This window comes from Ictalurus punctatus, unplaced genomic scaffold (assembly GCF_001660625.3).
Source record: "Ictalurus punctatus breed USDA103 unplaced genomic scaffold, Coco_2.0 Super-Scaffold_100, whole genome shotgun sequence".
In the NCBI taxonomy this organism is placed as follows: Eukaryota; Metazoa; Chordata; class Actinopteri; order Siluriformes; family Ictaluridae; genus Ictalurus; species Ictalurus punctatus.
Window position 1 is genome coordinate 2,758,360 of NW_026521086.1, and position 12,617 is coordinate 2,770,976.

General features: G+C 41.2%; 1 non-coding gene across 1 annotated transcript; it reads right to left on the bottom strand.

Annotated features, from left to right (window-relative positions):
• Positions 1 to 424: 424 nt before the first annotated feature.
• On the bottom strand, positions 425 to 506 carry trnas-gcu (transfer RNA serine (anticodon GCU)). The gene has a single exon. It is a non-coding gene; the product is annotated as a tRNA-Ser (tRNA).
• Positions 507 to 12,617: the final 12,111 nt, after the last annotated feature.

A 12,617-nucleotide genomic window follows, 5' to 3' on the forward strand; every position in this document is an offset into this window, starting at 1 on the left:
AGGTCTTTACAAGAAAAATAGGGTCCAAACCCACATGGGCTGTGCACAGCGGATAGGCAGCTCATCACCTTAACCTCTTGCTGACATAGCTCACGCGTATGAAATTACATCCCGGTGTGCGGAGCAAAAAAGAGGTTTCGGTGCAGGTTCTTTGCCCCTGTCGTCTGGACTGCGGAATGCGTTCTGCGTTGACGGACCTCCAGAGACGCAAGAGCCTTACAGCAGCTGTGGCCAAAAAGCATTGAAACACAGCTCACGGTCGCGAAACACGTAGCCACAGTGCTAGCTCTTCACATTTCTCCACCCTCTCTAGTGCCAGCTCAGGGACCTGTACAAAGCTTCCCGGTTGTAGGCCTTGTAGGTGTGAGACAGACTGCAACAAAGCCAGACATTGCTGGAAAGAGGAGGCAAAGTGAGAAGCTTGCGATGAGGATGGGATTCGAACCCACGCGTGCAGAGCACAACGGATTAGCAGTCCATCGCCTTAACCTCTCGGCCACCTCGTCCGAGGCCCGCCCCGTTTAACGAAAACTATGCAAATGAGGGTTTCGTGTTCGCCGACTAGATGACTGCTTCTCAAATAGATTTGATTCAAGTCTTGGGGTATGAGCTGTGCCGTCATATAAACTGAAGGGTGACGATGCGGCGAGACGGCCCAAAGGTCTCACAGAACGGGACAACTCCATAGTCGAGCCGTCGCAATGCAATCCAATCCTTGGGCGGCTAGGTACCGACTACCTATGGACTGCCCGTCCCAGCGAGTTAAATTTCTTTGGAAAATGTAACTTTTACCCGTGACCCTGAGTAGGATTACGCGGTATAGAAGATGGATGGATGGAAATGTAACTTTTATCCTTACCTGGATATACACAACGACTGTGGAAAAGGGGGGCATGAATTGCGACGTTCGTGAGGCAGCATGCTACGTGGTGTATAGCATGAAAGCGTGGGAGAAAAACCTGCGCAAAGCCTTTGGAGACGAGACATCACCCACCATAAGCTAACGACCGTGGCGAGATTTGAACCCACGCCCCCGAAGAGACTGGAGCCTAGATCCAGCGCCTTGGACCACTCGGCCACGCTACCCGCAGGCTGGCGTGGTGGTAAACCCGTTCGTGGTAAGAAGGTGACCGGGTCATTCCGCCGGACAACAAGAAATCTGGCATGGGCGCGACAAATGGGCTGTTGTGAGACTCAAGTGCCTTTCGCTTAACCGGCTCTGGCGGAGACATCTAACCATTTCCAGCTGAAGACAGAGCTAAGGCCTGGTCTTTTGGACGCGATTCGTCTAGGCTTAAGACCCCATGCTCCACGGTCCCATCGGTAGTGTTTGCGGAAGAGCTCTTCTGCCATGACCTTACATCCCACTTACGGTGGTGCTTGAAAGTTTGTGAACCCTTTAGAGCTTTCTATACATCTTCCTTACCGGGACCTAAAACATCGTAAGATTTTCACACAAGTATCAAAAGTAGATAAAGAGAACCTAATTACAGAAACCAGACAAAAACATTACAGATGGTCAGTCATTTATTGATGAAAATGATCCAGTATTGCATACCTGTGAGTGGCAAAAGTATGTGAACCTTTGCTTTCAGTATCTGGCGTGACCTCGGTGTGCAGCAACCACTGCGAACAAACGTTTCCGGTAACTGTTGAACAGTCCTGCACGTCAGCTTGGAGGAATTTTAGCCCATCCCTCATTACAGTACAGTTTCATCTCTAGGATGTGGGTGGGTTTCCTCACATGAGCTGCTTGCTTCAGGTCCTTCCGCAGCATTTCTACTGGATCAAGGTCAGGACCTTGACTTGGCCATTCCAAAACATTGACTTTATTCTTCTTTGACCATCCTTTGGTAGAACGACTTGTGTGCTTAGGGTTGTTGTCTTGCTGCGCGGCCCACTTTCCTCTTGAGATCCAGTTTACGGACAGATGTGCTGACATTTTCTTTTAGAATTTGCTGGTATTATTCAGAATTCATTGTTCCATCAATGATGGCAAGCCGTCCTGGCCCAGATGCAGCAAAACAGGCCCAAACTGCAATGCTACCACCACCATTTTTCAGAAATGGGATACGGGTCTTATGCTGGAATGCGGTGTTTTCCTTCCCCCAAACATAACCCTTCTCATTTAAACCAAAAAGTTCCAGTTTGGTCTCACCTGTCCACAAAACATTTTTTCGAGTAGCCTTGTGTCTTGTCCATGTGATCTTTAGCAAACTGCATGCAGGAAGCAATGTTCTTTATGGAAAGCAGTGGCTTTCTCCTTGCCATCCTGCCATGCACACCACTGTTGTTCAGTGTACTCATTATGGTGGACTCAGGAACATTGACATTTGCCTACGCGAGAGAGGCCTTTAGTGGCTTAGAAGTTACCCAGGGATCCGTTGACAATTACATTGTAATTGACCTCGTGGACAATTACATGTCTTGCTCTTGGAGTGACCTTTGTTGGCTGACCACGCCTGGGGAGGGTAACCATCCTCGTGAATTTCCTTCATTTGTACACAATCTGTCTGACTGTGGATTGGTGGAGTCCAGGCGCTTTAGAGATACTTTTTCATCAACTTTTGCATTTTAATGTAAACAATCATATTTCGTAATATTTTGGGTCAGAAACATTTCATAGTACTATATTATGTGTAAATATGCACGAGTACATTCACTTAAAAATAATCTGCTCAAGTAGAGATGGTGTTATGCATTTCTTGTAAGAGAGATTTCATGTGGTGTTGTGTTGTGTATGTTACAGTTTCTATACCTAAGCAGCATGACTTCAGTTTTGTTGTATATTTTCACCTTTAAACACTGGGCAATTGAAATGTAATGTTGTTAGGCAAAAACAGATTTCTGCTTGCTTTTTCTGTTTATTTTGAGAAATTCATGTAATTTCAAGTTCTGCTGACACCCGAGTCTGCTGACACGCACAGCCAAGCTCCGCCCATGCCCAAGGTTCACCTGGTAACCTCAGAGCCTCAGCTTCCCTGTTCAGCTGCGGTCGTCGCTCAGCCTCCCTGTTCAGCTGCGGTCGTCGCTCAGCCTCCCTACGCCGCCAAGAACACCGGGCAGTTTCCTGGCTCTGTTTGGGACATTCAGCCCAGGGGGCCGGGGCCGCCAATGAAGTGGGATGACTCATGGCACTCGGGGGGGGGGGTTCTGTCACGATTCCCCCTTGAAGCAGCGTGCTCTAAGCGTGAATGTGCGAGCACCTGCTTTTCCGTTGTTGACTGTAATGACATCTGGACACGTGTGTTTTGTTTATGTTTCTGTCTCCTCCCTGTTCTGTCATTGGCTGGGATTTCACGTGGGTCTGAATTGCTCTCAGCTGCTAGTGGTTTAGACGCTGATCATGTCCGCATATATACTGCGCGCCTCCCAGCACACAACGCGGAAGATTAAATGTTTAGAGTTAGTTTAGCTCGTATCATAGTCATAGTCACGGTCCATGTTTAGAGTTAGTTCGCGCTGGATTATCCGCTTCCAGTCCCTCGTCATAGTTCGTTTCTTGTTTTGTTTATCGACCCTGTTTTCCGTGACCACCACCTAGATTCCTGCCTTGCCCCGTGTACGCTTGTTTGCCAATCGCCTGATCTCTTGCATGTTTATGGATTACGTTTTGGATCACGTTTTGAATTTGTCTGCCTGTCCCTCTTTCAAATAAACAACTGTTCATCCTGCACTTGCATCCGTCCTATCTCTGCTCCGTCACGATACGTGACGGTGACCTGCTCCAATATGACATTTTGTACATAATATACTTTGCAGGTTTCTGATGTAAAATGATACGAAATAGGATTGTTTACATTAAAATCCATTATATGATTATAATGTATGATAAAGGGGAAAATGTGAGAAGAAGTCTAGAAAGTCACTTTTCCTCAAAAGTGCTCTGACAAAGCGTGTTTTCATTCCTCCTGTGTGTGCAGACACACGGGGGCGCTACACTGGCTTAAATCACTATACAGTGAGTTTCACGCCGCTGGGAGCAAGGGAAAATAGTTTTTCTAACAAATTCAGTATCATATGTTTCACATGTTCATGATTTAATATGATTCTTTGACATGTTTCTGACTCAATATTAGATGTTTAACTTGTTTACATAAAACCCACCCCATTTCTCCAAAAGATGTTTTTTTATTATTATTTTATTTAATTAAGTTATTTTTATTTTTGCTCATGCAGTATAAAAGAACAAAATAATGGTACTTCAAAAAAAAAGTAAATTGTTATTCTATCAACAACAAAAAATCAAATGTAACAGATGTGCATTGTAAAGGTTTCAGCTCTACTCAGTGAAAATGGAGGGGACATAACAGGTCTTAATACAGATTATAACCCAGATCTAAGTCTAATCAACACTTACATCTAACCACAAAGTTACGTTGACACTGACGTGAGGAACAGATGCAGGAGTAACAGAAGTGGGTGGGCTTGTCGCAGTGCATGGTCTTCTTAAAGGAGATAGCCTCCTCACGGGGGTTGGTCTTATAGGAGATAGCCTCCTCACGGGGGTTGGTCTTATAGGAGATAGCCTCCTCACGGGGGTTGGTCTTATAGGTGATAGCCTCCTCACGGGGGTTGGTCTTCTTATAGGAGATAGCCTCCTCACGGGGGTTGGTCATCTTGTAGGAGATGTTCTTCTTAAAAGGGATGAGAATCTCAAAAAGGGGATGGGGTTCTAAAAGGGGGTGTGATTCTCAAAGGGGATGGGCTTATTACAGGAAAGGGTGTGATTCTTAGAGTAGATAGGCCTGGTAAAGGGGACGGGCTTCTCGAAGGACTTCTAAAAGGCACCTCATGCTCATCACCACCATTTTGCTCCTCCTCATGCTGGTCAGGCATGTGGATGTCATCCTCGTAGTCACTCTCCACGGTGTTGTAGTACAACTCGTCGGCAGCAAACGGCAGATCAGAAGATGTATTCTCCCTCCGTGTTCCTGTATCAAAAGAGATGAAGAGACAGTGAGACACATCTGCACGTCTCGTAAAAGGAACCAGAAAAGCCTCCCTCTAAACTGTCCTTTTCACAAAACGTATTTACACAAGTTAATGGTAAATTACTGTCATCTTCCTATAACGGTGCATACATCCTCAGTATCTCCGTTATAGCTGCATGTAGAGGTGTTCGATACGGGTGTTACAGTGTCACGACTTCACCGTTAGTCACGGCATATAATCACACACTTACCTCACTGCTCACTTTCCCCCTTGCCAACAAACAGAATAAAACACATTTCTGTCTATTACCGTTTTTTTCTGATCTCTAACGGTTCTTATCCCTTTTATGTCCATCTGTGGCTCCCCAAAAACTCTTCCCACCCTCTTTCTCCTAAATCACACAACTCCTAACTTCATCACACATCGACGGCTATGAAGAACAAATCATCGCTGACCAGAATTAAACCAAACTACTTTATATTTTGCCTAAGCAGCACTGCACACTGGTCAGATTTATGATTATTTATTTATTTATTGCTCAGTCAGCTGCATTTCCTCACAGCAGCTCTCTCTCTCTCTCTCTCTCTCTCTCTCTCTCTCTCTCTCTCAGCTTATAACAACTTTAACAATACTTTTCGTTCTCAAAAATATCTTAGAAACAAGAACAATTAGGAAATTTTATTTGCTTTAGTTAAATTCTATACGATTATACTATTCACTGTAGCAAACTTTAGTTAAACTTTTAGTAAACTTTAATATAGAAATAGCTGACTTTTCTACCAAGATAGTAAACACAAAACCAAACTGTTTCATATATCTGATTAAAATTTTATATATATATATATATATATATATATATATATATATATATATATATATATATATATATATATATATATACACACACACACAGTATCTCACAAAAGTGAGTACACCCCTCACATTTTTGTAATTATCTGATGATATCTTTTGATGTGACAACACTGAAGAAATGACACTTTGCTACAATGTAAAGTAGTGAGTGTACAGCTTGTGTAACAGTGTAAATTTGCTGTCCCCTCAAAATAACTCAACACACAGCCATTAATGTCTAAACCGCTGGCAACAAAAGTGAGTACACCCCTAAGTGAAAATGTCCAAATTGGGTCCAAAGTGTCAATATTTTGTGTGGCCACCATTATTTTCCAGCGCTGCCTTAACCCTCTTGGGCATGGAGTTCACCAGAGCTTCACAGGTTGCCACTGGAGTCCTCTTCCACTCCTCCATGACAACATCACGGAGCTGGTGGACATTAGAGACCTTGTGCTCCTCCACCTTCCGTTTGAGGATGCCCCACAGATGCTCAATAGGGGTTAGGTCTGGAGACATGCTTGGCCAGTCCATCACCTTCACCCTCAGCTTCTTTAGCAAGGCAGTGGTCGTCTTGGAGGTGTGTTTGGGGTCGTTATCATGCTGGAATACATGCTGGGAGCATGCTCTGCTTCAGTATGTCACAGTACATGTTGGCATTCATGGTTCCCTCAATGAACTGTAGCTCCCCAGTGCCGGCAGCACTCATGCAGCCCCAGACCATGACATGTTTTTCAGTACAAACCTATAGTTATACATTTTTATTTCATATGTCTTCTACATTATCCAGTCAGTACAAAAAACATTTCAGATTCCTAAACATTAGTTTCCCAGCACAAAATTAAATGTTACAGAAAAATGTTTGTATGTCAGTAAAGAAAGCAGCATATTATGTAAGAGACACTTTTCAGACAAAAAAAAAAACAACATAATGAAGACTGCTGGGTTTTGCTGCAAAAATAAGAAACAAGTGCGACAGTCAAAGTCTCCAGAAGAACCGTGACTGGTTCTGCAAGATGCTCAATAAAACCTACATCTCATTTCCTTATAAAACTGCACTAATAGTATGGGAGACTACTATTTTTTAAGCAAAGGGTCATCACAACAAATATTTACTGTTTACTGTTTACTGATTTTTATAATATGTTTAAAAAATATAGAAACATTTCATTGGATTATTGTTGAAGGCATGTTTGCTCTACAGCATTTCTTTGAATGTGACTTTTGTACAGTACGGTGTGTGTATATATGTACAGTACAGTGTGTATATATGTACAGTACTGTGTGTGTATATATGTACAGTACAGTGTGTATATATGTACAGTACTGTGTGTGTATATATGTACAGTACTGTGTGTATATATGTACAGTACTGTGTGTATATATGTACAGTACGGTGTGTGTATATATGTACAGTACTGTGTGTATATATGTACAGTACTGTGTGTGTATATGTACAGTACTGTGTGTGTATATATGTACAGTACTGTGTGTGTATATGTACAGTACTGTGTGTATATATGTACAGTACAGTGTGTGTATATATGTACAGTACTGTGTGTGTATATGTACAGTACTGTGTGTATATGTACAGTACTGTGTGTATATATGTACAGTACTGTGTGTGTATATGTACAGTACTGTGTGTATATGTACAGTACTGTGTGTGTATATATGTACAGTACGGTGTGTATATATGTACAGTACTGTGTGTGTATATATGTACAGTACGGTGTGTGTATCTGTACAGTACGGTGTGTATATTTGTACAGTACTGTGTGTGTATATATGTACAGTACGGTGTGTGTATATATGCACAGTATGGTATGTGTGTATATATATATATATATATATATATGCACAGTATGGTATGTGTGTGTATATATATATATATATATATATATATATATATATATATATATATATATATATATATATATATATATATGTCTGTACATTATACCTACGGTCTTGAAGGAAACATGAATTCTGCTCTCTACCAGAAAATCCTAAAAGAGAATTAGGATTCTCGGTCTTCAGTCCATAATATGAAAGTCAAGCACTGCAAGACAATGATCCAAAGCATAGGAGTAAGTCCAAGTACTAGAAGTAAGTGAAAGTCTGATCTCCAGTTATTAGAAATGTTTGGTTGCAGTTATTGCTGCTAACGGTGGCACAACCAGATTTTAAGTTTCAGGGGGCAGTTCATTTTTCACGTTGCTGATAGCTGTAGCTGTTGGATAACTTTTTTAAAAGTATTGTTTATAAAATTGATTATAAAATACTATTATTAACCTATAAAGCACTAAGTGGTCTCGTGCCACAATATCTAAGCGACCTTTTGGTTTTATATGATCCGCCACGCCTACTTAGGTCAAAAGATGCAGGCTACTTGACGGTACCTCGAATAGTGAAGGCTACAGCAGGGGGAAGAGCTTTCTCTTATAGAGCTCCACAGTTATGGAACAGTCTTCCTATTAGTGTTCTGGACTCAGACACAGTCTCAGTGTTTAAGTCTAGGCTTAAAACATATTAGTTTACTCAAGCCTGACTCTATTATGCTAATTCACAGTCCTAATAATCTTTTCTCTCCCCCTCTCCTTCTGCCGAGCCACACACGAATTTATGGAGATACTAGAGATCCTGATCCTTTCTGCCTCTGGATGGCGCTCTCATCTACTGCAATTCCAGACTGCTGAGATTAAGGCTGCTCCTAAGGCCAAACAGACTTCATATAAATCCATAATGAACTTTTTCACACTAACTGTTGTTGCCCAGATGAGGACGGGTTCCCTTCTGAGTCGGGTTCCTCTCAAGGTTTCTTCCTCTTAAAACATCTCAGGGAGTTTTTCCTCGCCACCGTCGCCAGTTGGGATAAATTCGCACCTTTAATATCTGTATACCGTGTTGATATTTCTATAAAGCTGCTTTGAGACAATGTCTATTGTAAAAAGCGCTATACAAATAAAACTGAATTGAATTGAAATGAATTGTATTATATTTAATAGTATTTTATATCTATCTATTTATCTCTCTCTCTCTCTCTCTCTATATATATATATATATATATATATATATATATATATATATATATATAATATGCTGAATTTTTCAGTAAAAACATTTTTTAATGTAAGAAAACATAAAAACCAAGCAGTCAGGCATTAGCATTGATGCATTCTGCCCCATCTGAGTCCTACTGTACTTTTACTGCTCCATGTGTCAGTTTTAGTCATGAAGCATTGTGATTTATCTAGCATGAAGTATCTTGTAAATAAGGTTTAGAAAAATGCTATATAAATAAAGATTTAATTACCACAGAGATTACATTTACAAATATTTAAGCAACGGTAAAAACATTTTGAAGATAGTCATAACAACCACTGTACTCACCTGTTTTTTCCCAATCTTTTTACCCGTTCCAGTCCACTGTAACGACACTTTACTATTTAATTTATTCTTTAAATCATTATAATAATCATTATTAGTATGGTGGCTTAGTGGTTAGCACATTTGCCTAGCACTTCTGGGGATGGGGGTTCGACTCCTGCTTCCACCCTGTGTGTGTGGAGTTTGCATGTTCTCCCCGTGCTTCAGTGATTTCCTCCGAGTACTCCAATTTCCTCCCGAAGTTCAAATAGATTAGATTAGATTCCACTTTATTGTCATTAAGCAGTTTGTGTGAGATTGTTCACATTCACCCCATTAATTATTTGCAATATACCACAAGTCACATGTTCAACAGGATGTTGTATCATCTGACTTTCCTGAAGATCATGTGAAGAAGAAAACCATGTTCTGTAATTTAAAAAATTTTTATAACAAAACTTAACCCTGTTGCGTTCAACCCTGTTTCTCATTTAAGAGCAAAATGCAGCCATTTTCTGCAAAGAAACATGATAAAAATGAGATTGATGCCCGAGATGGATGAACCTTTTTTTGAATGATTAAATGCATGTTTTCTTATATTCGCTCTTCATTCATTTATTCATTCATCTTCAGTAAACGCTGCATCATGATCGGGGTCGAGGTGGGTCCGGAGCCTATCCTGGGAACACTGTGCGTGAAGTGGGAGAAGTCATCCTGGACGGAATAACAGACCAGCACAGGGCACCACGCACACACGTACAGTGCATATGCATTAATATCAATTTAGCTATAACCAATCCACCTATTTGTATGTTTTCAGTCAGTGGGAGGAAACCAAAGAACCCAGAGGAAACCCACACAAACACAAAAACAAGAGAATATGCAAAACTCAAGACCCAGACAATAACCCAAGCTCAGGATTGAACTCAGGCCCTGGGGAGGTGAGGAGGTGTACCACCTTTCTATACAACCTATCCTACAGGGTCATGGGGAACCTGGACCTGGATGGTGGATGACAGGGTGCCAGTCCATCGCAGGACACAATCAATTACACACACACACACACACAGACACACACACACACACATTCATACACTACAGACACTTTAGACATGCCAATCAGCCTACCATGCATGACTTTGGACTGGGGGAGGAAACCGGAGTACCCGGAGGAAACCCCCACAGCACGGGGAGAACAGGCAAGCTCCGCACACACAGGGCAGCGGCAGGAAACGAACCCCCGACCCTGGAGGTGTGAGGCGAACCCTCTGCCTAGCGTTACAAGGGTTAAATTCACCACAATCATGAAATCAGCCCGACCCTAGATAGTATACCGTGTGTACTTGAGTATGTAGTACCTTAGTGTTCAATTTGAAACGTTACCTAACTTTTTTATCTTGAACAGAAATTACAAATAAGTAGCACAATATTTCATGTCACTGAACTGCACCAAAACAGCACCCGCAGGAAGCACCATATACAGTAAAACCACAACTGAAAGGAAAAACAAGTGTCCAGTAGCCCACCCTTCATTTTTTTGGTAAATTTAATACATCATCCGAGTCTCAGAAGTACAACGCATCTCACTAAACTTCCCAGTGTGAGCACACCACTCGCACTAAAAGTATCCAAAGTGACACAGCATTAGTAATATGTTTTGGATGGAATGGAGTACATACTTGAGGTAACTTCTGCCAAAATGACTGATTATAACTTCTAAATATTAATTACTACATATGTTTCCATTGACTGGTTTTCAGAAATGGCAAGAGAACATGCATTTCCATCAACTAATGGTTATGTAGAATATCCTGAAAAGAAAGTGACACAATAATGTGAGCAGTACAAGGCAGCTGGTCATAGAGACACAGGAGCACACACACTTGCTGGCACTATTTACTCAGAAATGTGCCTTTTAATGCTTGATTCGCCTCAGTTGTTTCACACCACCCCTTCGAAGATCATTTTCCTATAAAAGCACACCAGAACGTTTTATACCTTAATTATGACAATTTTCTCCTCCTCAGCCAAGAGTCAAAATAAATAAATACATTACATACTTTTTAAAAATATAATAAATAATAAACTTAATATTAACATGTTTTCCAAATATCCGTTCATAGATTTAAAAAATTGTGACGATAAAACCACCAGGATTGAAGAAATATGGCCGTGGATGCAACTCAAGTGTGATAGTATGTAACAGCTGATAGTGATGCTCTGTGGTATGGAGTGTTTATAAGAAGACGGACAGGACATTAAAAAAGTTCACAACCAATAAAATTTATCCAGGTATATAATTACAATTATGTACATTATCCTGTAACAAGGAAATATTAAAATAGACATATTTTTAGAACCATCGTTCAAAAGGCGTGTTGTAAAAAATAGGTTTTGTTGTGATCTCACATTAAAACTGTAAAAGTATGCTTTCTTTTTCTAACGAGAAGACGCATCAATGCGATTTTCTCTCAATGTGTGCGAGACACAACGGGCAACATGGAGGAAGTGAGTGTTACTAAGAAGACGACAACGTTGACCGTACACTCATATATGTCCTATCTGAATCCTCTCTGGGGGTTGGGGTTTATTAAGTCATAATGTAAGTGCCTGTCTTAATGATCTGTTCTTCTTTTTTGATCATGATCCTCTTGACATTCATCATGCCTTGTTGAGTGAATTCTGATGCTATTTCAGTCTCATCCATGTCATATCACTCTCTAGTGCATATAACTCCTTTGCTGCTGTTCAATGATGGGTGATAAAATGCCTTTATCGGTACATTTGCCAGCATATTTGCACGCATGATGTTTTCAACATGGCTTTTCTTGGAGCATTCTACTAGGATTTGTCCGGATACTAGCTTTTTTAACATCTTTAACTGCTCCTGCTATGCCTGTAATGATTTTCTGTATTGCAAATGGAGACAATTTTGTAAGAGGCATGTCTGTTGTTTGTGACCCTAGCAGTATAAATCTCTGCCAGTTTTCACTCTTTTGAAAGTAAATACATCCAGTACCTGAATCATCATCCAATGTCTGTTCTATCATCCGTCGTTTTGTTTTGTTTTTTTGTTAGCCATGTTTGTATTTTTAAATCTCACCACTCCTGCTCCCCACCCACCTCCGAGCCCAGCAAGGTGATGCACAGAGCTGTGGTCATCCTCCGGATATGCACCAAGGATACAGGGGTGATCTACTTGAGCAAAGGGAACAAAATATTCATTCTACTCAATTAAGACCCTAAGCCTGAGCCCTTTCTGGTACATCTTGACTAGATGATTTGTTGGAGGGGGTACTTCCAACCTCCCGTCTATGTGAATTCGAAGCCAAAGAATTGTGTTGGATCTGAGTCAGCCACAGCATGCACGTTCCTCAAATATCAGGTTCTCGTCCTCTCCAAACACGGGTTGCAACTTACGGCAAATAAGTCGCCTCATTTGCTGCCTTTTACGATCAGCAAGA